Here is a 25651-nt window from a genome sequence, read left to right as displayed (position 1 = left end):
TCTATGAGCGAGGCAAATCACGTGACTATTTTCTTCACTGATTTTAAAATTACTCTTAGAATAGTGCACTGGAGCATTCAGCGGTAAAATAATCATGTCACAAACAGGGATGTTTGCACAAACATCTAGACTAAACATGACACGGCACAAAACGAAATGTGGTTGCTTTACCTGTCAGTCATATGGAAAGCGGGCACCGTTCCCGCAAGACTATGAAGCCCAGGACCCCCTCGGGCTCATGCTAGTCAAGGGCCCCTGGGCACTGGCCCCATTGGCCCGGTCAGTAATCCATCCCTGGTCACAAAGAAATGTGACACAAGTGATAAAATAACAGAAGTCATCTGGCAAAGCCATACATGTATGACATAAATGGTAACAAACAAAACTGCTGCTTCTGCTGTGTTCAACGAGACTGATTTAAAAGAAACTATTTCATATAGAAAGACATTTACTAATCCAAACAACTACTGGGGTTAGGAAATTTCTGCCAAAATGAAATGATCTCATTGGTTCTTGTGGCTGGTGCGTGTTATGGTTGTTAGTATTGTTGCATATGCGTGTTTCATCACAAGACACATAGAAACCAATTAGATCATTTTACTTCAATTCAATTTGAGTTTATGTATATGGTGCCTTTTACAATGTTGCATTGTTTCAAAGCAGCTTTACCAAAAAAAAACACAAAAAAAGAAGAAAATTATTAAGTGTATAGAGAAGAATACAATATAATACATGGAATGGACTACTTGCACGTAGCATCGTGAAAATACTTCCAACTTGAAATCGTACGGCTCATTAGGTTCCAGTTATATGTTTTTCCTGTATAATGGGCCGTTGCTCCCTATGAAATCTCAACTGTTCAAATTAAGATTTTTACGTATATACATTATCGGCGACATAAGAAAAAATATTCTAAACATCATGGTACATCATCTTCAAAAGATCTGAGAATCTGAGCAATGGCAGGTGAACAATAGCGTTACTTTTTCTCCTCACACACAGCTCCGTTGCAGACATTTAACCACCGAATGCAAATCACAAAAGGCTGAAGGAGACTAATAGGGAATCATAGCAGCACTGTTCAAATACTGCAGTGTTTCATGCGTGAGAGAGCACAGACCTGACGACCACACACAACACATTTTAATGTTTGGATCACTATGTTGTGTCGTTATTTTATTGAAAAATGCTATCCACAAGTAAATGCTATTTTTTGTCAGTAGCTATAGGCCTATGTAAAAAGTGTAGTTCTAACGTTTAAGAATAAATGCCACAAAATGTTGTGCAGTTAATGTATTTATTTGGCATTAAATCTGCTCTATCTGCACATTGAAATACTCATATTTTAAATACTTTCCAATGTTGATGAACGTAATTAATTTAAAATCCACATAGAACATTTAACAATCATTGTATGGTTTTATTTCCTGGTTGTTAAATTGTATGAAATATAATATATGAATGAGACTAACACCGTTTAGGAAAGCGATGGACTTCTGCAGGGTGCATACAACGGCTTTATTATTCAGGAGTCGAGTATGCGTTCATAAAATATATAATAATATAAATGCTATTTTAAGATATGTCATGAAAATCTACATTAAAGTATGTTAACAGAGTTAAGTGACCGCCCTAAAAATCAAAATAATCTACCATGATCTCCGCGTGTAGATACACTGAACACTTTTACCGAAAATTACTGATCTGCATCGAGGAGAACGCGGAAAAAGTAGTGCAAGTAGTCCATTGATGCAAAATATGAAAGCAATGTTAATGGAATTCTAAGCAATTCTAATCTCATTTAATATCAAGACAACTATAAACCTATTTGGATTACTTTATTGATGGATGTAATGATGGAAATTTTTCATTTTCCAGTGAATTTACACTTTAAATTCTGTCATTATTTACTCACCCTCATACAGCTTTGAAATGACAAGAGGGTTAATGGTGACAGAATTTTTGAAAATTGAACTATCCCTTTATGCATTGCAATTCTTTAAAGAATATGTATTGGATTTGTGGGGATAAAGAACACAATCATTTACGTACTAATCACTTTTCCCTTTGAGGACGACCCCGAAAGGAGATTTTGTTAGATTAAGACGATTTCTCCACAAACTCGTCCCCAAAGAATAGCTAGGTCAGAAACACATACATCTACTGTCATAAAGAACCGGAGGACCGCTGCTGACCACTGCACTTTTAAAGCTCCCTGTGGTTGTCACCATTGTAAACAATATAATCAGTTACACCTAACAGCATTACCCAGAGAGCTGTATGCAAATAAGAGCTGGCCAAGCTTTCTTGAACCACAGCTACCTCAGCTCTTATTTATATAATCAGTAAATTTCAGCCACTGTGGTGAGCACAGTTATCAGGATAACAAGAGATAAATCTGATTAGAAAGAGGATTACCTTTGTGTGTGGTCATTCGGATACAACAAACCAGATGGATAAACACTTGCTGACAGTGCAGCAGAGAGCACGAAAGGTGTCACTTAATCTACAATTAATCTTCAGTGCTCAATTGTTGATGCTACACTTACAAAAAGACTGTTTATATCATTTATTATTTCCATTCAAGAAGAACAAAATGCATTTAAATACATCATCATTACAAAAATGTGGGGCTTTATTTTATTGACAATTTAGGTTACTGGTGCTTTTGACATGAAATACTGGAAGAACTGGAAGACACATCTCTTTGCTGTAAGTAAGTTCTCAAGACTAAAGGTCTTGGAGTTCTCCTGCTGTGTGAAGACCTTGATGACAGTTCTTACTTGGTAGGCCACTCGATGCCTGAAGCTCAAGTCGCTTCTCCACGGGGGGTTTTGCATCCCTGTCTGTCTGTCTGGTGGTTTGCTCTTTCCCTTTCTATCTCTGCGTAACAGTGAGGTAAGGTCAAAATATGGCATCAAGCCACTTTCTTCTTGGGCACATATGGTTGATATAGCTTTTCTCTTCTCACAGTTTTTCTTGCTCTCTCTCTCTCCCTTCCTCATTTTCATCCTTTCAATCTCCCAATCTCACCCTTTTCACTATTCAAGTACAGTTAGATAAATTAGGCATTGATTGCCATATATTAGCATACACTTAAAGACAAAATAAAACATTTTAACAGCCTGGGTCCAGACCCGTAGAGATACATTCAAATAACATCTTTGATCCAGCATAAGGAGGTCAGGATGTACTGACTACATTACCTGAATTCTGCCATGTTTTTAAGTTGGTTTCTTTGTTGTGTTACATCATGGCAGCAATGCATATTTTTACTTAAACACATCAGTTACAGTACAGTCACGTCCTATAAGCTTTTTTCTTTTTTTTGGTCCCAACAATTCTACAATAGACTGCAGCGGGGATATATCTAAAACAGAAGAAGCGTATCCAATTGTCGAGCAAGATTTTTCATTTTGTTACTGTATGTTATAATGAGTGGTGATCCGCTGCTGGAATTTGTTATTTTTAATGCTGAGTGGTCGTTGCGGTTGTTATCAGTCGCAGGAAGAGACAGTGGCAATAAGTTTTCCACAGCACACAGCACTCAAGACTCTACTGTAATGTATTGCTTTTTGCAGCTCTGGTGAAATCACAAAACAAGAGTGCAAAACAATGTGTCCCCTCTCCTGATTTATATCTACTGACGTACAGATGCAATTATGGCTTATTAAATGAAAAATAAAAATGATATTAGAGTGGACTCAAAACAGGAACCACTTGCCCCAGTGAAAATGTTATAAACCTAAATGTCATTAATTGAATTAGCCAATAGTAATGACTGGGCTCTCAAATCAATCTGTAACGGCTGTATTTATTGTGCGTTGTTTACGTTTAAAGAAATAGTTCACCCAAAAAATAAAAATTCTGTCTTCAGTTACTCACCCTCAAGTTGTTTAAGTTCCATTTGTTATACCACAGGACACATTGCTTTATAAATGTCTTTGTTCTGTTGAACACAAAAGAAGATATTTTGAAGAATATGAAAGCAAACAGTTCTGGGGCACTTTTGACTATCAGTGTAATTTTTTCTATGATGGTAGTCAATGGTGGCCAAGATCGGTTTGGTTACAAGCATTCTTCCAAATATCTTATATCAAATATAACAGCACAAAATTTAAAACAACATTTATACAGATTTGGAACAACATAAGGATGAGTAAATGACGACAGAATATTTATTTTTGGGTGAAATGTCCCTATAACTTCGACTTGAAAATAAGCAAATGCTCTATTATAGACCTGCACCCCACATCAATACATTATAAAAACGGCATATTATACTACATTAGTTATGCACGGCGTAATTAATATTTATGAGCTTTTCCATTTTATGACTTCACAAACAGCCCATTTTCTGTCACATGAAATTCACACGTTCTTCATGTTGCTCCAAAGCTGAATTTACATAAAAACCTAAAATAGATCACATTCTGTTAAACAGCATCAGTCCCTACTTTCTTTATAGGAAAAAATATGTCAACATTCTTACACTTTCTACTGTTTTTCTTGTGTGTCAAAAAAAGAAAGGGATATGGATTTGGAAAAAAAACATGAGGTTGAGTAAATGATAATAGAAGATTTATTTTTGGTTTAACTAATCCACTAAAAGTGATAGATATTTTAACTTTAAACAAACGTGTTAATTTAAGTATAGACATTTTTATACTTACAGCACAAAATATTCTCGAAAATGTACAGCGGGTCATATCAAATATTATGTATTTGTTAAAAATGGATTCTTATATATTTGTATTTTCTGTGCTCTCACACAGATCACATATTTATAAGCGCCAATGGGGCCGTTTAGATTTTACGATCTTTCTTATGTTCCGAATTAATCCCTAAATTGAATAACTTGAGGCCATCCACAAAGGTTTGCTCACATAATTAAACAGCATTTCCTAAAATAATCCCCCGCCTGGCTCCAAGCCCCCTTTCCTGATTTACTCAAACCCACTCCCTAACACAGCCTTTTACCTGATTGGATATTAAATTACTCTGGCCTCGCTCAGAACACGGAGCAGGCAAATCACGGCTAGGTCACACTGCAGGTAATCGTGACAACTGGTCACCAAGGTGATTTGTACCTGTTAATGATCCATAATGTGAAACAGAGCATGGGTGCGCAAATGGGAAATGAAAGTGTCATCTGTTAAGAACACGAAGCTCAGAATAACGTGCGGAGGGCAGCGGTGTGCATTTATGATTTTATTTTAAGTGGCTCCTGCGATGATCAATGCCGCATTAGTGATATTGATGAGGGTGCTGACTTGGCTCGATGACAGAAAATAGATCCTCCAGCTGCTCCTCCAAACACGGGGATCAATTAAAAAAATATTTTTGCAATAAAACCTTGTATTAAGCAAAGGCTATTCATATGTACAGTATATATACATCAAATCAAACTGCCTTAGAGGTCATAAAATGACAGACTGCATAATTATAATAAAAAAACGGCAGTGTTTATTTTAATCCAAGCGATTTTCATAGGAGACAGATATTTCTTATGTGTATTATGCAATCGGCTCTGTCTTTTCCCCGTGTGTGAGAAGTTCTTTGTCAGATGCCCATCTATAGGCCGCTGAAAGCAGAGCTTTCAAAGCAGGGAACTTTAAAGCAAAGCAGGGAGATTTGAAATAAGAGTCAATCTTGCCTAGCTAATTCCCATTAAAGCCTTATTGACTATAATTAATTATTCTGTGTTTTAATTGCAGCTGTCTAAAATCTTTTTCCGCTGGTCACAAGAGTGTGCTTTGGCGGCGGGCTTTCAGAGAAAACACCACAGCAACACATTAAAGACGCTCTCTCAACATCTACATGCAAATCACTCCCATTTGCCTTTGATGTCCTTTTCCTCCTTTTAATTTTGTCAAATAAAGGAAGAAAAGGAGGAAAAAAATCTCTGTTGGTTTTCCAAGAATAAGAAAACCTTTTCATATTCTAATGGGAGCTCACTGTTCTCTGTGAGAGCAGACTTGGCTTCCTCTGAAGAAAGAGATCAATCTTTTAGCAAGGTCAGAATCACCCTGACTGTAAAGCACCGGCTAAACGTTCCATTAAAAAAACTACTCATCTGAGCCGCTCCCGTTATGATGGGGCTTGCATAGTTTGCGGCGCTACGGCGCTCCAGCTGGAACCTAAACTGATGACGGTTAGAGAGCTGTGATTGGAGGGTTTAGTGGCGGTGCAGGTAAGCCTGATGCTAATCCAGTGGAGTGATTGTGAGCGCTGATAGATCAGTGATAAAGTACCTTCTTATAACTGAGCTGAACATGAAGGACGAACAAAGACATGCTCTGCTAGAGAGCCAAATCATTCTTTTTTTCTTTCTTTTTTTGAGTCTGAGGAAAATTACATGGAGGATACGGTGACTGGGGGTCGGTCAACTTTTTGGCTTATTCCCATAACTCAGTCACGGCATTTTCTGTCAGGAGCATCATATGATGCCATTGGACACCACAGAACATCTTAAACTGTTGGGTTACGGTTTGGTGATATCAGAGTTTTAACAGCATAAACAAAGCCTTTAATCCACCTTTTTTAAGTACATGTGAGTAAAATTTACAGGTGGCATAGTAAGAGCCAAGCTCACGCAGGGTCAGAAACGAAAAGGGGCAGTGAAAAAGATCGACAGTTACCAAAAATTACCTTGAATGTGGGGCAAAAAATGCAACAATTAATGCAAAAAACAATAAAGTATTATTTATGCACTGAAAACAATATGTTGGATTAACATAAAAATGTGTACATCGGTTGCATATATTAAAGTTGTGTTAACTTTTCTGAACAATGGTACCCGCAAACTATTCTCAATCTATAAGATAAATGAACATTAAACACTATAAAGTGTTTCCCTTTACTGAAAAACACATAAAATAACACTTAAGAATATTTACCTCTGTAACAAAGTTCGAAGTAAACGGGAAGGAGGTGAGAACCGGCGAACGATAACCAACTTTTAATAACATAAACGAACAACAAATTGAACAAAACGAAAGTAAAATGCCGACAGCTCCCTCACGGTTGACTGTCGGCCACACAAACAAACTAAAACATAACATAAAGTCCAGGCCTGGTTCTCTCGTCCTTCACTGCCATAGATATATATATATATATATAACTAGACGCCGCATTGTCTGCTGGATCGTACGTCAACGCCGCCGCCATATTGGTGAGGGCAAAAGCCGACTACGAAGACATACAAGTGAATGGTGGAGCTGCAGTTATCTGGATAAAAACACAACATCGTTTTCATTTCTCAACTAATTTCAATACTTTTCTATTTACGTGGAGTACAGAAACGTTTAGGCTCCAGTTAAAGATGGTTAGACTTGAAAATGTATTTATTATCATACGGAACTGTTAAAATTCAGGCTTGTCAAGCAATCGTTTAGACTTAATAATTGTGTACACATCGCTAATGTGAAATAATTTAAGGTAGATTAAATGCACATGATCAGAACACAGCTCATTCACTTTAAAATCATTGGAAAAATCTAAACAATTCGACTTTACTATATGACTATATACTGCTATTTCATACTTACAATGCACGGCAGTGTTATTTGTTTTACTCTATGACATACATCATGTTTTACTGCTGTAACGGGTTTACTGGATAAATAAAAGAACATCTTTTATATTTTTATCGTCTAAAATTACTACGGAAAAAGCCATTTCCACAGTGAAAAACATTCGTTTTATATAACACGTAAATTAAACTATATTACCTTGGGTGTTTTGTTCGATGATTCAAATAAATCTCAGAAACAATCTCTAGGCTACATGTCTACTGCAACGTGATTATTTATTCTGTTGCTTGTCTTGTCTACAACATATAACTGAACATGGTGCCATCTAGTGGATTCTCACGAATAACAGGCGCAAATAATGGATTTCACATTTCCTTATGACAACCGTTAATTTTAAAGTAGCTATAATCGAGACACGACGCAACTAGAGACATGGTAAAGTTGTACTCTGTACGTATATCGTAAACCATTGAAATATGTTAAGAAATGTAAACGTGATTGTGCTTTTAATGCCGAAAAAACGCAGCTCTCCCATTGGGTTCAGTGGGTTTTTAGTGCACTGTTGCCCTCACCAATATGGTGGCGCCATTGACGTATTGCAGCAGCGGAGCAAAGCGGCCAATGCGGCGTCTATATATATATATATAGTATATATATATATATATATATGTCTATGTTCACTGCTGTCGCTCCTCCTTTTATGCTTCCGAGCTCCTCTGTGAGAGATGTGAGACCAGTCCAACGCGCAGCTGACGCGAGTGGCCTCGCGCCGTTCCCTCACGGCCCTCGTCCCGCTCTGCTTGTCACAACCTCCAAATGCATTCTTACACAAAGCTTGCTGGAAACTGGAACTCATCTGCCCAGTGTTAACAATTCTATTTTAGCACAACACAAATCATTCATGAAGTCCCAACTTGAATAGATTAAGTTAGATGACTGAACATGAAAAAAACATTCTGTGACAAAAATGTTTTACAAATTGTGTTTGAAACGTTTAAATGAAGTAAACTGGACAAGTAGCAAAATTCCTTTTTTTTTCAGTGCACACACAATATCTCATATAAGATATAAGACCATTTTGATTCAAATATATAAGTACATTTTAGTACATTAATACAGTTCACCATAATACTGTACATATATTTTTTGCCAATCTTTTAATATGATAAAAAAGTTAAAATGCCCCTGAAATGTACTTTTACACTATTACAATGAATATTTACACTTCATAGGACAGTTTATTTCTAGCACTGATGTTGAACAATAGTATTCAACCGATGCCAAATCTAAAGGCCAGTATGGTCAATGGCCAATTAATTGACAAAGCAAGCATGCTTATCATCCAATGCAATTTTTGTTAAAATGCCAAAAATAAACTCATTTTTCCTGGCTGATACTTGGTGTTTATTTTCATATTGTCTTTCATAAAACAAGACTACTCTTAGGTCACTCTCCTTGTCAAGTACATACTGTATATCTATATTTAAGATTTTTAGATATTTATACTAAACCAAACAAAATTGAACCCTGGTGTGTTTGCGTTCGTCTTACGTCATCAAAAACGTGCACGGTACATGACAGAAAACAGAACACGGATCAATATATTGTGTTTTTATTGATTTGGTGGTATTATGCGCAGCAGAGTAAATGACATTTGGTTTTACTGTATGTGCGTAGCATGCAAAAGGCTTTCTGCCACTTGCAAACAGACTATTTTGAGGAAACGCAACGTTTGTATTTACAATGCAGTCTTCTTCAAAAATAAGAGCACATATTGATTTCTTTTTTCTCTACTTAAAACTAATCTAAAACACAAATTACTCAACTGATCATAATAAATGTTTCCGATTCCACCTTACTTCAGCTTGCCAAGAAATACAGCTTTTAAAAAGTATTTTCCCCATTCCCTTGTTAATCCTCTTTTAGTTTTTATCAGGCAGACTATGCGCTGTGGCATAGCGGGTGCATCGTCATTTTGGCAGCACTTTAAAGGCCATTGTGATAAGGTTGAATGGGGTGATCATACGTTCTGATCAGCGGGCCTCTCCCCTGGCCGACGTGTGAGCATGCCACCGTTCCATTTGGCTCTTAGCTTTCCCCAGCGGATCTGCACTTTGTGACGGAGCAGAAGGCGAGAGAGACAGAGCTGGCAGTCCTTTAAGGCAGAGGAATAGCACTCAACGGTCAATCGATAGGCCTGTGGCCTCAGACAAGGCCGGACGCTCCCTAGGGAGAGGAAAAGAGACCCAGACGGAAAGTGTAGAAAGACACACATGCCCAAGGCGTAAAGTCACACACATGAAGGAACGTACATCGCCTGTATGCTCTGCTCTCGAGACTGCAGTAAGTGTTGAAAGGCCACTTCAAAGAAAGCATATGCTGATGACATCATCACGATGTATCATTACAATCAAATACTCTCCAACAGGTCCTCTCTTGCAGTGAGTTAAGGTGTCTGGGTCTGACTACAGACAAGCAGCTACAAAGTCCCTATTTCCTATAAATGAAAAATTCAGCTTTGAAGGTCTAAGAGCAGCATAACCAGACCACCTGGTGTTCCGGCACATGCCGTCATTGTTACTTACAGCTTTTCAAACTGTGTTTTACTCCATTTTCGTCAACTGTTATAAGAGTTAAAAGGCTTTTCTGAGATTACAGAGCAAATGCTTATCACATCGAATCCGCTGCAAGCTACGAAAAACTAGCTTGGGCAGCCTGCCCATTTCTAAACCCTTGGCATATTTCAGCATGAAACAAATCCTAATGATAATAATTGGACAGATGAAAGCCTCCCTGTAGTCTAAAATTCTGGCCCACACAAATGAAAAGACGCATGTTAGCATGTTTGTTAGGGAGAGGTCTCTCAATTTTGCGGATAAATGGCAGGAATGAGTTCAGCGTTGTATTCTACCCTGCTGAGAGGATGACAAGAAAGACCTCTAAAAGGTGCATACAAGATAGAGTGAGTGTACATTTCATACTTGCTTTAAGTAATTGCATTTCTTAACAGGAGGTGGTCTATATAATGTGCTGGTAGGTGTTTTGCTTCTGTGCTATATGTCCACATCAAATGAAAAAAGAGACCTTTAACATTTTGTGCTGAATATGATATTTCTTGGAAACCAGGTTACAATGATATGCATAGCAAAAAAAGCTACTTTTCGTAATAAGCACTTGTGTCTTGTTTTCTGGTACAAATATCTAAAAAATCTCAAATCAAAATGCATTTACTTGGAACGGAAAATGACCTAGTAATTTTTTTGACTGTCAAAAAAGAAAATCTGCTAATGGGGTAAGAATTTAAATTAGTTACTTAAATAAAAGGTCAAACTAAATTCTAAAATAAACTAACGTTTATTTTTCTTACCCCATAAACTTAATTTTCATAATGTCTTTTATAAAACAAGACTAATCTTCTAAGGTCACTTTCCTTGTCAAGTAAATGTATGTATATTTAAGATATTTATACTAGAAAACCAAACAAAAAAGAAATACATTTTTGCAGTGTGACTGAGAAAGACGTTGGTAATATGTGTTTGAAAACCACAAAACATTTACTCTGGGTAAAACACTGCACTAATCAATGTCACTTAAGCCGTTTTCAGATTGGGCACGTTTGTTGATTGGGCACGATTGTTCCTGGCGCCAAGGTAAATCATCAACACTGTCATCTCCTACATGTGATTTACTGAAGTAATTACATCGTAATCGGCTTAAACGCATGCACAGGTTACTTTACTTCCTGATCAAGTACTCACCCGGGTCCGTGTTGCTTTCATATTCATGCGAACCGCGCCACAGTTTGAGAGCAACTGAACTCAGACCACCTCCTTCAGGTAGTCTCCGGTTCGGTAGCCAGGTGCGCACCCGGGTTCGTTTGACAGCTTATATTGACTTGCCATTGTTTTTGTGTCCATAAAATAGAAGTGAATGGGTACTGCCGTTGTTCGGTTACCAACATTCTTGAAAATAACTTCTTTTGTGTTCTGCAGAAGAAAGAAAGTCATACAGGTTTGAAATGACAAGATGATGAGTAAATGATGACAGAATTTTCATTTTTGGGCGAACTATCCCTTTAACAAAAGTTGATATTTCTGGTCTCTGAGTACCAGATGATCACATTAATATTTGTTGATTAAACATACTGTCTGGAAAATTTTGGGCAAATATTCAGAATCACAGCAACCAAAGCATCTCAGCTGGGGTAAAAGAAAAAGCACCCACAGCTGTCGTTTTCAGAAGAGCGCCTGGCATTTTCAGCTGCTTTAAAATGCTGTGGTGGAAATGGCCTATGGCACCAAAACACACACTTCCAACATGAATCCTAAAGTAGAGGTGAGAAAAATGTCACTTATACTGTACACAAAACGAATACAGTCATACATGCCTACTATTCTGAATAATTGTTTTGATGTCAATGCTGGCTCTTCCAGGTACATAAAGTGTCCCCCACTCCTTATCTACTCTTTCTTGTGTTCCACCCCTCTTCTCCTCTAACAGGTTGCGCTGTGCTCTATTAATTTTGTGGTTGGAGGATTGATCCTTGCGGCTGTTTATAGAGACATTAAGGTTATTTTATGAGACAAAGTAGGCTGTGAAAAATTCACCCCTCATCACCACCTAGCTTCCTCTCCACATCCGAGAGCCCCAATAAACTGCCATGTTAGCGAGAGAGAAAGCGAAGCACCCCTGCCAGGCAGAAAGCTGTGTTTTGTTTGTAGTTAGGGAAAAAGGCCAGAACCAAAAGACTCTTTGGAGTAAACCCAGACTTCAACAGAAAAATGAGTCATACATGAGAGAGAGACTGCTCGGGAAGAGGAAAAAATAGAGAACGAGATCAATCCAAAACATTGTAAGGTCTTGAGGAATGTGGCAAGCTGTGAGCCGCGTTGGTTCCCGTTGCTTTTGTTTATTTTTTCACCTCTGTGTTTGTAATACATTCATATTTATCCCCAGACACACAGATGTAGAACCACCTCTAGGGCTCTTCTGCTCAATGCACATACTGGGACACCATCGGGAATCAGGATCTTTGTCTTGTTCTGACACACATATGCACATAGACACCTACACATCAGGGCCTTCAGAAAGGATATCTTTGGTCTATTACACGCAGGGGAATTCCCCCGTCTGACACAAATCAAAATAATGGGAGGCTTTACTTGATTTCTCTCAACATTTGCACAAGGAAAATGTGTAAATATTTCAACAGCTTTGTCCAATGGTGCAGAAAATTACAAAAAAACCCCGGAGAAAACAGTTAAGCCCCGTGGGGAGGGAGGGAGGGAGGTGAGGAACGGGGCGGCTTTGAAGAATAACAGAACAATTTATGTGTTTAGGACCACACTGAAGGCCTTGTTTTTGCACTGTGCCCTATTGCGGTCTGGGAGTGAGCTATTCATAAACACTTACACTAAACACACTCCGCTGGGTCAATTGCACTTGGCTGATGGCTGATACCTACAATATTGTCCCAAAAGAGGCATATTTGCGTTTGAGGAGGAATAACTATATAAAAGTCGTTAGAGGAGTAGGAGACAGCATGAAACGTATAAACTGATGTAGACTGGGTTAATGCACAAATCAGTTTAAATGATGCATTAATTGCTTATAGATGATTTATCATCAGTCTAGCTAGGTGGGACATAATGGGGGTTTAAGAATGATGACCCTGCGTAACGGTCTATGTGTGTATGGCGCAGATAGGTGGTCTGTTCCAGGTGATAGGGTGCAGATTCAGTTCTCTGACACAATGTAGACACAAAGTGAGTGGTAATGGTGGCCGTTTACAGCTGCCCACTTCAATCTTCAGCATCATTGACACCATATATGGACTCACAGAAAGCGAGATAGAGCCATTAGAACAAACCGCAGAAATGCGAACAGGAACATTTCACAGTTTGGCGTGTGTGTAGTGTGTACGTGCCGTTTTTGCGAGGTGAAACCCCAGCCATGAGCACAGGAGAATTACACCCTTTAACCCAGTAAGAAGAGAGAGAGCGAAAGAAAGGGATAGAGGGAGAGCATTGACCCTGAGCTTCAGACATTCTCTTCACAGGCTATAACTATGATGGATGGCCCCACTGCATGACCAGATTGCTTACCCAGACATGAAGGAAAATGAGGAATAAAACCGACGGATTCTCGCAACCTTTTCCCTCCCTCGCTTATTTTCATCCTTTTGCCCACTTTTTAAAGCCATCTCCCCCTTCTTTGCATTAATATGAAGGAAGTAGGTTATCAGTGAATAACGTGTCTGATTAAGCCTTGAATAAATTTGCTTAAAGCTGATTTCATCTCACTGAATTTAAATAGAAGGACTTGCACGTTCAAAAGTCCACAAAACGCACCGTAACCCCACCTGTCAATCTCACAGCGTTATTAAGCATCAACTCTATAGATGAAATACATCAACATGGTTCAATAGAAGAAAAGATGATCAAGAGGTTAAATTAGTGTCATTTTTCTTAAAATATAAAGTAACCGCCGTTGTTTGGTTACCAACATTCTTCAAAATATCTTCTTTTGTGTTCTGCAGAAGAAAGAAAGTCATACAGGCTTTGAAATGACGGGGGGAGTAAATGATGACGGAATTTCCATTTGTGGGTGAATTATTCCTGTAAATTTACAAAACTTTAATGGGAGCTTTCATTTAACCTTTGTTAGCACAGTGTCCAAGAAGTCATTTTTGAAAACACAACAGATGGGCTACATCAGTAAGATGGCACTACTGTCCAAATGACCAAACCTCAACGCCCAAACACTGAAAAATGTGTCATTCTGACAAATCTGCAGCATACGGTAGTGAAAGTGATGATATGGTGACCCATACCCGAAATGTGACCTCTGCATTTAACCCATCCAGACAGTAGTGAACACACGCACAGCAAGTGGTGAACACACGTACACCCGGAGCAGTGGGCAGCTATCACTGCAGCGCCCGGGGAGCAAGTAGGGGTAAGGTGCCTTGCTCAAGGGCACCTCAGTCATTATCCGCCGGCCCTGAGGATCGAACCGGCAACCTTCTGGTCACGAGTCCGACTCTCTAACCATTAGGCCACGACTGTCCCCTATACATATAATATGACCCAAAAACCCATCCCTTAGATAGAGCGGGCTTCGAGATGGAGTGTAATGGTGTGGGGAATGGTTTCAGGGCGCACATTAGGGCCCTTTATACCAACTAAGCACAATTTGAATGCCACAGTGTACTTAAACATTGTTGCTGTTATGTGCATCCCTTTACAGCCACAGTCCATCGGCTTTTAAATGGATTGCTCTAGCAGGAGTGAAATGTCACAAAGTTTGAATCATCTTCTGATATGAGAACATGGCAGGGTCTTCAGCTGCTACTTATTGTATGCACTATAGTCGCCTAATCTTGTACAGCAGTTAAATGAATGAATGGATTTTGTAGACAAAATATCAGTGCACCGTATAATGTTACTGCGACATCAAGGACCACATTTCCAAAGAAAACTTTCCAGAACATTAAATAATCTGTGTTGCAAAGAATACATGCGGTTCTAGGGGCTAAATTCAGAGCAGTAGATAGATGGACCTAATAAAGTAGCCACAGAGTGTATAAAGACCATCCTAAAAGAACAGTCCTCAATTTCATGTTTTCAATTTCGCTCTCCTCGTTTTTTGCTATGGTAGCACTATGCTCCTGCTGAGTTGTGTATTGGACGGTAGGGATCACTCAGTCCAATCTAGATTCTTGCTGTTCGACACCACACCTACTGCTGACCCCATCTCAAATCAAATGACCACCAATGGTCAGACAACACACGCCTGTAAATACACACACACTTTTCCTTTCATTTTTAATCTGACCACATCAATGCCATTTTTCTATGTCTAAGCTTCTATTGTGGATTTGAAATGAAAGCCTACATTATGGGGGGCCCTAGCAGGTGGCACTAAACCCTGAAAAGACCCTCTACAAGGTCAATACTAATCCAAAAATAGCATTTAGAGTTGAACGTTGTGATATGGAACTTAACATTTTTCCCACTACGTAAAACACAGTAAGACTGTGTCTTTGCCTTTATTATTACTATTAAAATAATTTTTTAAGCACCCTACAATTAAAGAACCTGCAGTAACTGTTCCATTAAGCTCAATAATACCTCTTTAGCATGCTAGTTCAATTACAAACCTTGAAGGAAAAGACTATTTCATTTTAATTATTTATAATTAAAATAGTCATTATTTACTCCCATGTTGTTCTATGCCCATATGAACTATTCTTCAATGTAAAATAGAAGACGACTGTGATGGAAGATTCTGAAGACTCAGCTGGTCACTCCTTTTCATGCAGATACAATTTCAATTGAAGCTCCTCTTCAAGTTTTAAAAAAGGATGCATAAGCAGCAGTATTATAAATGTTACCTGTTGCAGCATATACGCTCAGTATTTACTGCATAATGTTTATTCATAAAGTCCCAGCTTTAAAAACAGAAACATCACAGACATTCTAATGGATTTAATGGTTATAATAGGAGCCATATTGGTTTTAAAGGAAACTGATCAATCATCTCTGTAGGTCTCTACTGGTGGGATGCTATCATTTGTATATGCACCAATAAAACACCATTAAATTCTAATGGAATAAGGCCCAAAACACAATAAGTTACACAGTAAACAGCTGATGGTTCACAATGGTGTTTGTAAAGGAAACCAATTTCCATTAAATTTTATTCATTTATCAGGATGGTGTAGTAGACCATTGGCAAACGATATTATATTAAAAAAGTCACTCAAGCTTCAATGTTTGATCATTATTTATGGAAAAAAAACACATTTACATTTAGACATTTACAGGAACAGACGCTTTTATCCACAGCTACTTCAGGATTACACATCAAAACGTGCAAATTTACCTGAAGGCCATGTGCCAGGCAAGAACGTAACGTTAAAATGTATTCACATGAACTCAAAAACACTTCTCATCAGAGACATATGGCGTTTAATGAAATATAAGTTATATTAGGTTATTTGACCAAAATTGATGCGATCGGACCATCCTTCATCGCTTGATCAGCATTCTACGATCGTCTATGTGTGACTCACAGAAAGACTAGTGGCGACCTCGACTGTTTTGAAGAGGACAAGCTTCCGAATAAAGCATTTGCATTTACAGTACTTATCAGAGGCTTTAATCCAAAACTATTTACTGTGGAATACAAGTTGCGTACTATGTAACATCGTGTCCAAATCCTTTGTTAATTAAGTGAAGTGAAGTGAAGTGAAGTGACCTATTAGTCAGATATGGTGACCCATACCCGAAATGTGACCTCAGCTTTTAACCCATCCAGAGAGTAGTGACCACACGCACAGCAAGTGGTGAACACACGTACACCCGGAGCAGTGGGCAGCTATCACTGCAGCGCCCGGGGAGCAAGTAGGGGTAAGGTGCCTTGCTCAAGGGCACCTCAGTCGTTACCCGCCGGCCCTGGGAATCGAACCGGCAACCTTCTAGTCACGAGTCCGACTATCTAACCATTAGGCCACGACTGCCCCCAGTTAAAGGAGTCATTCGCCAGAAGTACGTGTTTTTCTTTGTCTTTTGTGTGTTATAAGTTGCCCATGCATGTATTAGACACGTGAAATTGCAAAAATTTAAGTGTCGGAAACCACCTATAAGCTGGTTTGCCAACTGCCAGTAAAACTCAAAAAGAAGAAGCTACTTCCGCTATAGCGCCTCATAGTTTACCAAGTCCCTTGCACGTCTAGATGATGTACAACGTCTTGCAATTTTTGCTAATGACAAGATCAAAGCTAGAGAAAGGATACAAATTCTTCGTTGAACAGTACCTGTTTGATTATGAAGGTAAGTGTTTTGGTTTCTTTTTGTGTTAGCGAAGGTGCTAGGATAAGTTCTTGAATACGTGTTCTGTCAGTTTTTTTTCCACTGTTGTTAAATTCCACCGCGACGGCAAAACGGAAGTTCTTCTTCTTGTTTGTTGCAAGACGGATGTTATGATACACTGCTTTGAGAAAAGGAGGAAGTTAAGTGACGTCATTGTGAAAAGGGCCTATAAAAGATGTATTTTATTGTGACGAGGGAGGCGTGACGAGAGCCGTGGGAGGAATAAGCGAGGCCAGGACGCGATTGATAATTAGTGTCAGCTGGGCGTCATTCCGGCCTCGTATCTCTCACGGAGGAGAGTGGAAGCATAAAAGGACGAATGGCAGGAGAATACAGTGAGAGAGGACCGGGCCCGGACATCAGTTAAGTTTTGTTTATTTTATGTTCGTTTCATAGTTGTCATTTACCAGACAAGCTAGTATACGATGCGTGACTGACTTAAAGCGGCCCTTCCCCGTGATGCCAATTTTCAAACTTTAGTTAGTGTGTAATGTTGTTGTTAGAGCATAAACAATATCTGCAAAATGATAAAGCTCAAAGTTCAATGCCAAGCGAGATATTGTCTTTAACAGAATTCGCTTTTCAATTACTACAGAGAACGACTGGAATCTGACTACAGCCGGTCAGTACACGATCGGGGATGCCTGCACGATCCGTTCTGCGCATGCGCCTAATTACGTAGTAGAAAACGTCACGGTTTCCCTACCTACACTATTGGTATCACGCATGCGATGAAAACACTTGACGGCCAGGTGACACAACTGACCAATCACAACAGCCTGAGAAGCGGAAGCTCGCTGACATGGTATGGGTGGGACATCTTCAGACACATGCTCTAAGCGGGGAACCAATCACCAAAGACTGGCTTAACTTTACCAATCAGCAGTGGCGCCCCCAGGATTTTTTTTATGGGGTGGCAAAGGGGCCAGTACAAATCTTAGGGTGGCACATTTAAAAAAATGTATTATGCCTGAATCTAATGGTTAAGAGTTTTGGCATTGCCATTAATACTACTGGGATCATATAAAGTTATTACTAGTCTTACGATTTAATTTCTAATTTAATTTACTAATATTTTCAGTGTTTGATCAATACATGCTAATTCGCTAACTGTTCTACATATATTTGACTATAAAAAATATGATAGTAATAGATGCCAAAAACTGCAAATCCAACAATTTAAAGATCAGCTGATGGAGTAATGTATTAACCAAACATGTATAGTGATCGATCAAAATGCGAGTATGAGCATCAGAAAAATTCAAATCCAATGCCTTAGCGACTATCTTAATCTCAGTTAGCCAACCCGTATTAGAGTTTGATACAATAAGTTTTATCATACAATAAACCACGTTTTACTTACTAGTTTGTGCGTTTCATCTCCAACCCTCTACCCCTTTCATGCGTGCTGACTGAACAGGAGCAAACATGATGTCACGTGCGTGGTACTGAGGCTGCCGTGCGCATATTAGTCGCGGTTTCGCAGGTTAAACGAGAGAGGAGGGGTTGAGATCATATTCTACATAACACATTATACAAGTTATTTTTTTTACATAGCGCTTCGATAATGTACTTTTTAATGAATAAATATTAATACTATTATTCTAATATAAAAAATATATATATTTAAAAAATCTCATTCTGTTTGGGGGGCCAATGGGGTGCCAGTGACTTTTTTGGGCGGTCCCCCCGGCCCCCCCTTGGGGGCGCCACTGCCAATCAGAGTGTTTCGGAAGGAGGGACTTTATATATACCGGAAGAAATCCAGTCGTTTTGTTAGAAGAGGGACTTGACTTGAACAATAGACTTGAAATATGTGAAATATAAAGCGTTTTTGAAATTAGAAACATGAACATCCACTGTTAAACACCCAAAAAACATAACAAAAGCCTCAAAAACAGCAAAAGAACGCCCCTTTAAGGTAGCGCTGCGCAGTCGACAAGTCATAACAAAATACCGCGAGAGCATACTCGAGCAGTCTGTTCTCAGTCGCTCTCGCGGTACTTGGTGAGTTATGAGATTTAGCGTTATAGATGTGCTGCCATATTTATAATGATCAGTAAGGTGTTCGTCAGGTTGAAAACACTAATCGTTTCTAAAAAGCCTGTCGTTTCGCTTCGGAAGACCTTTATCAAACCAATGTGGTCCTTTGGATTTGTGCATCTCTGTGCTTTTTGGAGATAAACATACTGGAAAATAAAGGACTTATATAACGTTACACCTGGAACGACATGAGGGTGAGTAAATGACGAGAACATGTTCATTTTCTGGGTTGTGTGTATTTAGATTTACAGAGAATTATGGAAAATGTAACGTTAGTTTGCTTGGATCATAAACTGGCTAAACCATTAGTGTATAATGGCAAGCGTTATCTCAGATTTTTATTTAAACAAACTTTGTTCATTGAGCTGTCAGTATTCACAATTACATTACCTTTAGAAAGAGACCACTATTGTTGTACAGTTGTGTTAAGTGGTTATTAACTGCAAAACATTTTTTGGCTTTTTTACTCGGTGGTAGTAGCATCTCTTGTTGGCTATTATACAAATGGGTGGAGTTTGCATTTAGAACACAACAGTGTAGTTTAATGCAGTGCCTGGAGCATAGAAGTTGGCAGTGAATGCCGGTCCGTGTGTGCTCATTTTTTTCTAGACAGACAAGGTCAGATGTTGGTCTAGGGCTGGGCAGCAAAACAGACAAATCTATATGAGGTTTTATTACACAGTGGCATCCAGCGTGATAAATGATCCATGGACTGGGTCACCATGGTTTCTGCAACAAGAGGAATTATACAAATCCTAGCCAAGATTTTGTAATTCATACCCAAGAACATAGTTGTGGGGAGACAACCGGGAACATTGTCCAGTCCTGTAGGGCATGGCCTTGGAGACGACTCTATATCTTTTTCAGAAGTGTACAGTAGATGCTAACCCATACATGGCAATCTTGTCTTTTTTTCAGGAAAATGCACATCCCATCACTAGTACCGTTATGAGAGAAATTTCTTATAACCTAATTAATTTTAATGTCTAATTCGCAAGGTTTAGGCTTAATCCACAAATAATTGTATTTGTATTAAGGACATTAAGCACCAATATGGAGCATCCATCTGGAGGTGATTGCAGACCAGCTCTCTCTCCATGAATCAGACACCGCAGTGATGCGTTGTAGAAAAGGAGACCCATATGAGTCAAGAAGCAGATGGAATGAAAATGTTTTAAGTGGGGGTTTGGCAAGAATACCGGTTTGATATGGCTCCAAAGTTGATTTGTTAATTTACTCTTGTAGCAAAAAGTGTAGGAAAGCATCATCCAAATGTTTAATTTATAACATGTTCCAAATTTTCTTTAGACACTTCAGGGGTTTGGGTTAAGTCCATGCCTAATAATATAGCTTGATTTGCACATTTATCTACAGTACTGTACATTCGGAAGGAAATTAAAAAAAAATGTGACTACTTAATGTGATACACAGTCTTACCCTGAAGGTTTCAAAATAAAAACAAAAACAGGATATTAGAAAGGGAAAAGTGACGCTTATAAATAGGAGATAACCTGCTGCACTTTGACCTGGCTGGTGCACTACCTCAAGAAATTGTGACTTGGGAAATTTGTCTTGTTCGCACAGTTTGACAGCTAAGACGACAGACAACATTATAAATTGTAAAGTGCTTGAATGAATGAAATTCTTATTCTTTTTAACATTAACTATCAAGAAGGTTGGCAAATGTGAAATAACACTAAGTGACATGTAGTGTCCGTTTCAGCTACTAATGGAACATGAAGTGGAAAATGTACCTGTAGAAGCACAAGAGAACAACTATGGAATATAAATTAGACTGGATGTGACCCAGTTTCATAGAGGTCACAGTATCACATGTGGCAATAATTTTCACCCCTACAGTGTTGGACAGAGAAACCTGATTGTGGCAGGGAACTTTCCAAAGACTGCTGGCAATGCAGCACCACTACATGGGGTCCAAAAGTGTGAGACCACTAGTAAAAATACTTTTATAATTTAATGCATGTTTTTTTTAGAAAAAATAAAATAATTTGATGTTTTTATTATATTATGTTCCCGTTTATATTTTATTGGTAACTATTCACTTCAATGAATATCAGAATATAGAAATAATGCATTTTAAATATTTCTCATTTGTTATTTATTATTTTACATTTCTTTGTTTTTTAATGGTCGGACCCCAGTGCAACTCTGGTTGGTGGTTGATCTGTGAGTTGGACAATCTGAAATATTAACACTGTGTTAAATGTAATTCAAATATTATGAATATAACCATAATGACTCAATCAAAATTCAGTAAGGTAAATGAATTATTATTTTAAGGCAGCTAGTTTGGAAAAAACTCAGAATAATGGTCTTTTCTATACCTTATGATTTTGTGTCATATAAAGCACATAATGCATGTCTACATGTTTACTCCCAATTGTGAATGCAGAGACGATAACTGGCACGATGTCCTTCTCTAGAGAAATCAATTCCCAAAGTACAGTACAAATTCTAATACTAGAGGAATTTATCACCATTAGCAGTGTGACTGACATAATGCCAGCCATTCTTGTTTAGATGACAACCAGGTCGCTCAAGATATCTGTGTGTGTAATTGTAAGCGAGAGGGAAAAAGAAATTCATATCCATTCATTGTAAATTTTCGCCAACCCATCATGCACCATCTTATTTTAGAGGTCTTCAACAAATATGAGCTGTGTGGGTTTTACTGTGTATGGGTTAGAGAATCGTGGCTTGCTGTGGTACCAAAAATAAACCAAAATGACCAAAGTTACATGGGTAGTTGACAAATATGCCGTACATGTGTTATCGTATTCACATCGGGGTCTTCTTATACATTCAAATAAAATAAATTTTGCTTTTGAATTGTTATGCTGCTGATAGTGGAATTTCAAATGAAATTATATTACATTTAAAAAGAATGTGCTAGTGGTCTTTGCATGAACACATCTACAAGTGTCTTAAAATTAAAAGCAAACCTAAAGCAGCCGAGGGGAATTTAATGTGTTTGAGTTGCTTCCACTGTCCAATTCACTAAACGAATCATGTAAAGAATTTACAGTAACAGCGCAAACACCGCAGTCTGTGGAGTGTGTGCTGCAACTCTCAAAATCTCTTTGTGCATTGAGAACAATGACTAGAAATTGAAATCACATGTGTCGCGGTGCTATACCAGTGCATATAGCGCCTGGTTTAACCAAGTGCTTTGTTTCATTGCATTTTCTCCAGTGTTTATTCCAGAAGAGTGAAGCCTCAGTTTAGCACGGACCTCCTCTCACGCACAAAAGTTCACGAGCATGATCATTTGGAAGAATTCTGTGGTTCCTAGCTTTGTTGTAAATTGGAATTGAATCCCATTAATAAAAGCAATTGGATTTAAGGTGAGCCACTTGAGTGGACGGATCGTGATTTAGACACTAATTAATCAGAGAAATAAGTTTGAAGATTATTCAGGAAGATAAGACCATTAATTCTGGGACGTGAGAGTTGTGGGTGAAGGCTGTAAAGGTCACACATGACAGCGTTTTAAGGCTCCCAATTTAATGAGAGAAAAATGGATGAGAGACCGTGTGGACACAGCATTTATTAATCCAATGGGAACCAGGCCAGAGCTTTATTACAGTACTGTGTTTGTGTGAGAGAATTACGGAGCGTATGTGTGAGCGGTCATTACTTCAATTGTGTCTGTGTGCGAATAAAATGAACAGGAGTTTGTGTGGGTGAGAGAGGGAGAAAGCCGAGACTGTGGACATGAAACTTCAGCTTGTGACCTTTACGTTTCCCTGTTCATGATCCATGCTTTATTTGAGAAGGAGTAGAATGAGTCCTTACTCTTAGACACTAACAAATCTCTCGCACTCTCTCTGTTTCATCTAAAGGAAGGAACTGGTACTGTACGTCTTGCACGCCCTGCGGCTGTGGAGGAACAGTTATCACTCATGACACATTTCCTGAAATCGCAGGCACAAATGAAACATGAAATATAGTAGAGTATGTTACCTCTAGAACCTGTGAGGAGTGAGATTCGGTGTGTGACGGCAGACACGAGGGCCTACATTCAGTCGCGGCTGTCTGATGCGGATGAGAGAAAAGGAGAAAAGCAGGGAGCAAAAAGACGACACCGTCCTTTCTTTCGTTTCATACATCCGGAGGTGATATGAGCCATTGAAGGAATAGTTTAGATTCTGTCAGTATTTGCTCACCTTTGTGTCAATTTAAACCTATATTCTGTTATTTTCTTGTAAAGATTGAAATTTTTCAGGAATTGTTTTACAACCTTTGACATACTGCGAGGGAAGTTGTCAGACTCTGAGGATCATAGCAGTAGTTCATATGACTTGTGTGCTTTATCCTTTCTAGTGTTTTGAAGCTTTTTGTGTGAGAAGCAGTCACAATCCAAGCCATTACACGGTGCTTTAAAGTAGCTTTACAGAAAATTGAGCAGAAAACTTCCTTAATGCCCTTGATGTTGTTGTCTTTTGGCTCCCAGTGAGCAAGCAAACCAAGGGTGACTGTAGCAAGAAACTCTATAAGATGTTAGTAGTAGAGAGAAAAAAGTCTTAAGACTTACTGGATATATACATGAACGTATACTAAGTATTGAATTAATAGAATTGAGGAAATTTGATAGTGAGTGTATTATTTGGTAGGCAACATTCAAGAAGGATGTTTAACTTTAAGAATAGATTAGGAATACATTTGCCTGCATGCATGCATAAAATAGTGGTATTTTGGCACAAATGACTTATCGGGAGGCTATACCTAGATCTGAGATTTAATGAGATTTAGTGGTTTGGTATACTTAGTTCAGGTCACATCATAATGCTGCTATGGTGCTTTCTAAATCTTTTTAGAGCTTTACGCATTCAATTCTGTCATGAATTACTCACTCTCTAGTTGTTCCAAATCTGTATAAATTTCTTTGGTTGAACACAGAGGACGAATGCTTGTAACCAAACAGTTCTTGTACCCCATTGACTAGTAGGAAAAATTACAATGGTAGTCAAAAGTGCCCCAGAACAGTTTGCTGTCCTACATTCCTCAAAATAGCTTATTATAAAGTTGGAAGAATTATAAAGTTTTTATAATTTATCCTACAATGCTAGTCAATGGGGTCCAAGAACTGTTTGGTTATAAGCATTCTTCCAAGTATATTTCTCTGTGTTCATCAGAACAAAGACATTTATACATATTTGGAACAACTCAAAGGTGAGTAAAGGATGACAGATTTTTTATTTTTGGGTGAACTGTCCTTGTAACTAGTTTTTAGCAATAGCATCTGGATGAGCAGGTGCAGATAGTGGCAAAATGTTTTGAGTCATTCTGATTTGAAAAAAATAAAGAACTTGTTTCTATTGATCAGCGACATTCATTCCTTTTTGTCATGCTTCTGACAGATAACAATGTTTCTGGCGATAACAGAAAGTAAATAGGCAGACAATGGGCTCATAACAAAACCCCGCTGGAATCAAACCTCTTTCATAAGCATCAATGCTTAATATGCCTTGATATTAAGTCACAGCTCCAACAACAAAACCAAAACCAGAATTGTTGGAGGTATCTTGAAGCGCAAGTTTTTTAAGGATATTTACCTCTTACGAGCTTTCAGTCTGTTAACAGAATAAAAATAGTCAAACTTAAATAGTCAGAAATAGTCGTTGTTGGCCTTTCGACCTTCTGTACTTTTTAACAGATCCAACACTGTGTGTTGAATTCTTGAAGGTTGTATAGATGCAGTAGAATAAAAAGCAGTTTATTGTGTTAGAATAATGTAATAGTTTACTGAGCCACTTTTAGATGGGGACCTGCGACAATGTGTGTGTTTACATAAATGTGACTGCTGACACACTGAATACATTTATCTGTGCGTAGGCAATGCCCGAAGGATTTATGTCCTCAAGAAAACGTCACATTTCTTCAGCACGACACATTGTTTTAAATTTAATACAGTGACCTGATGCATTTGCACAATGAAAATTATTAGGTCAAACTGCAATGTAACCTACTTTAAGCCTAGTTTATGAATATTCAATCATGTGTTATGTTGTTAGAATACACAATGAGGGCATGCAAAATGGGACTGTTGACTGACGTAGTTTACAGAGACAAAATAATGGACTTAATATTGCCTTGTCTGAGAACTCAGGAAGCCATCCTACACACACACACACACACACACACACACACGCACTCTAAATATCTAAAAGAGTTCAA

The sequence above is a fragment of the Triplophysa rosa genome, linkage group LG13 (assembly GCF_024868665.1).
Source record: "Triplophysa rosa linkage group LG13, Trosa_1v2, whole genome shotgun sequence".
NCBI classification, from domain to species: domain Eukaryota; kingdom Metazoa; phylum Chordata; class Actinopteri; order Cypriniformes; family Nemacheilidae; genus Triplophysa; species Triplophysa rosa.
This window is presented reverse-complemented; position numbering follows the sequence as displayed.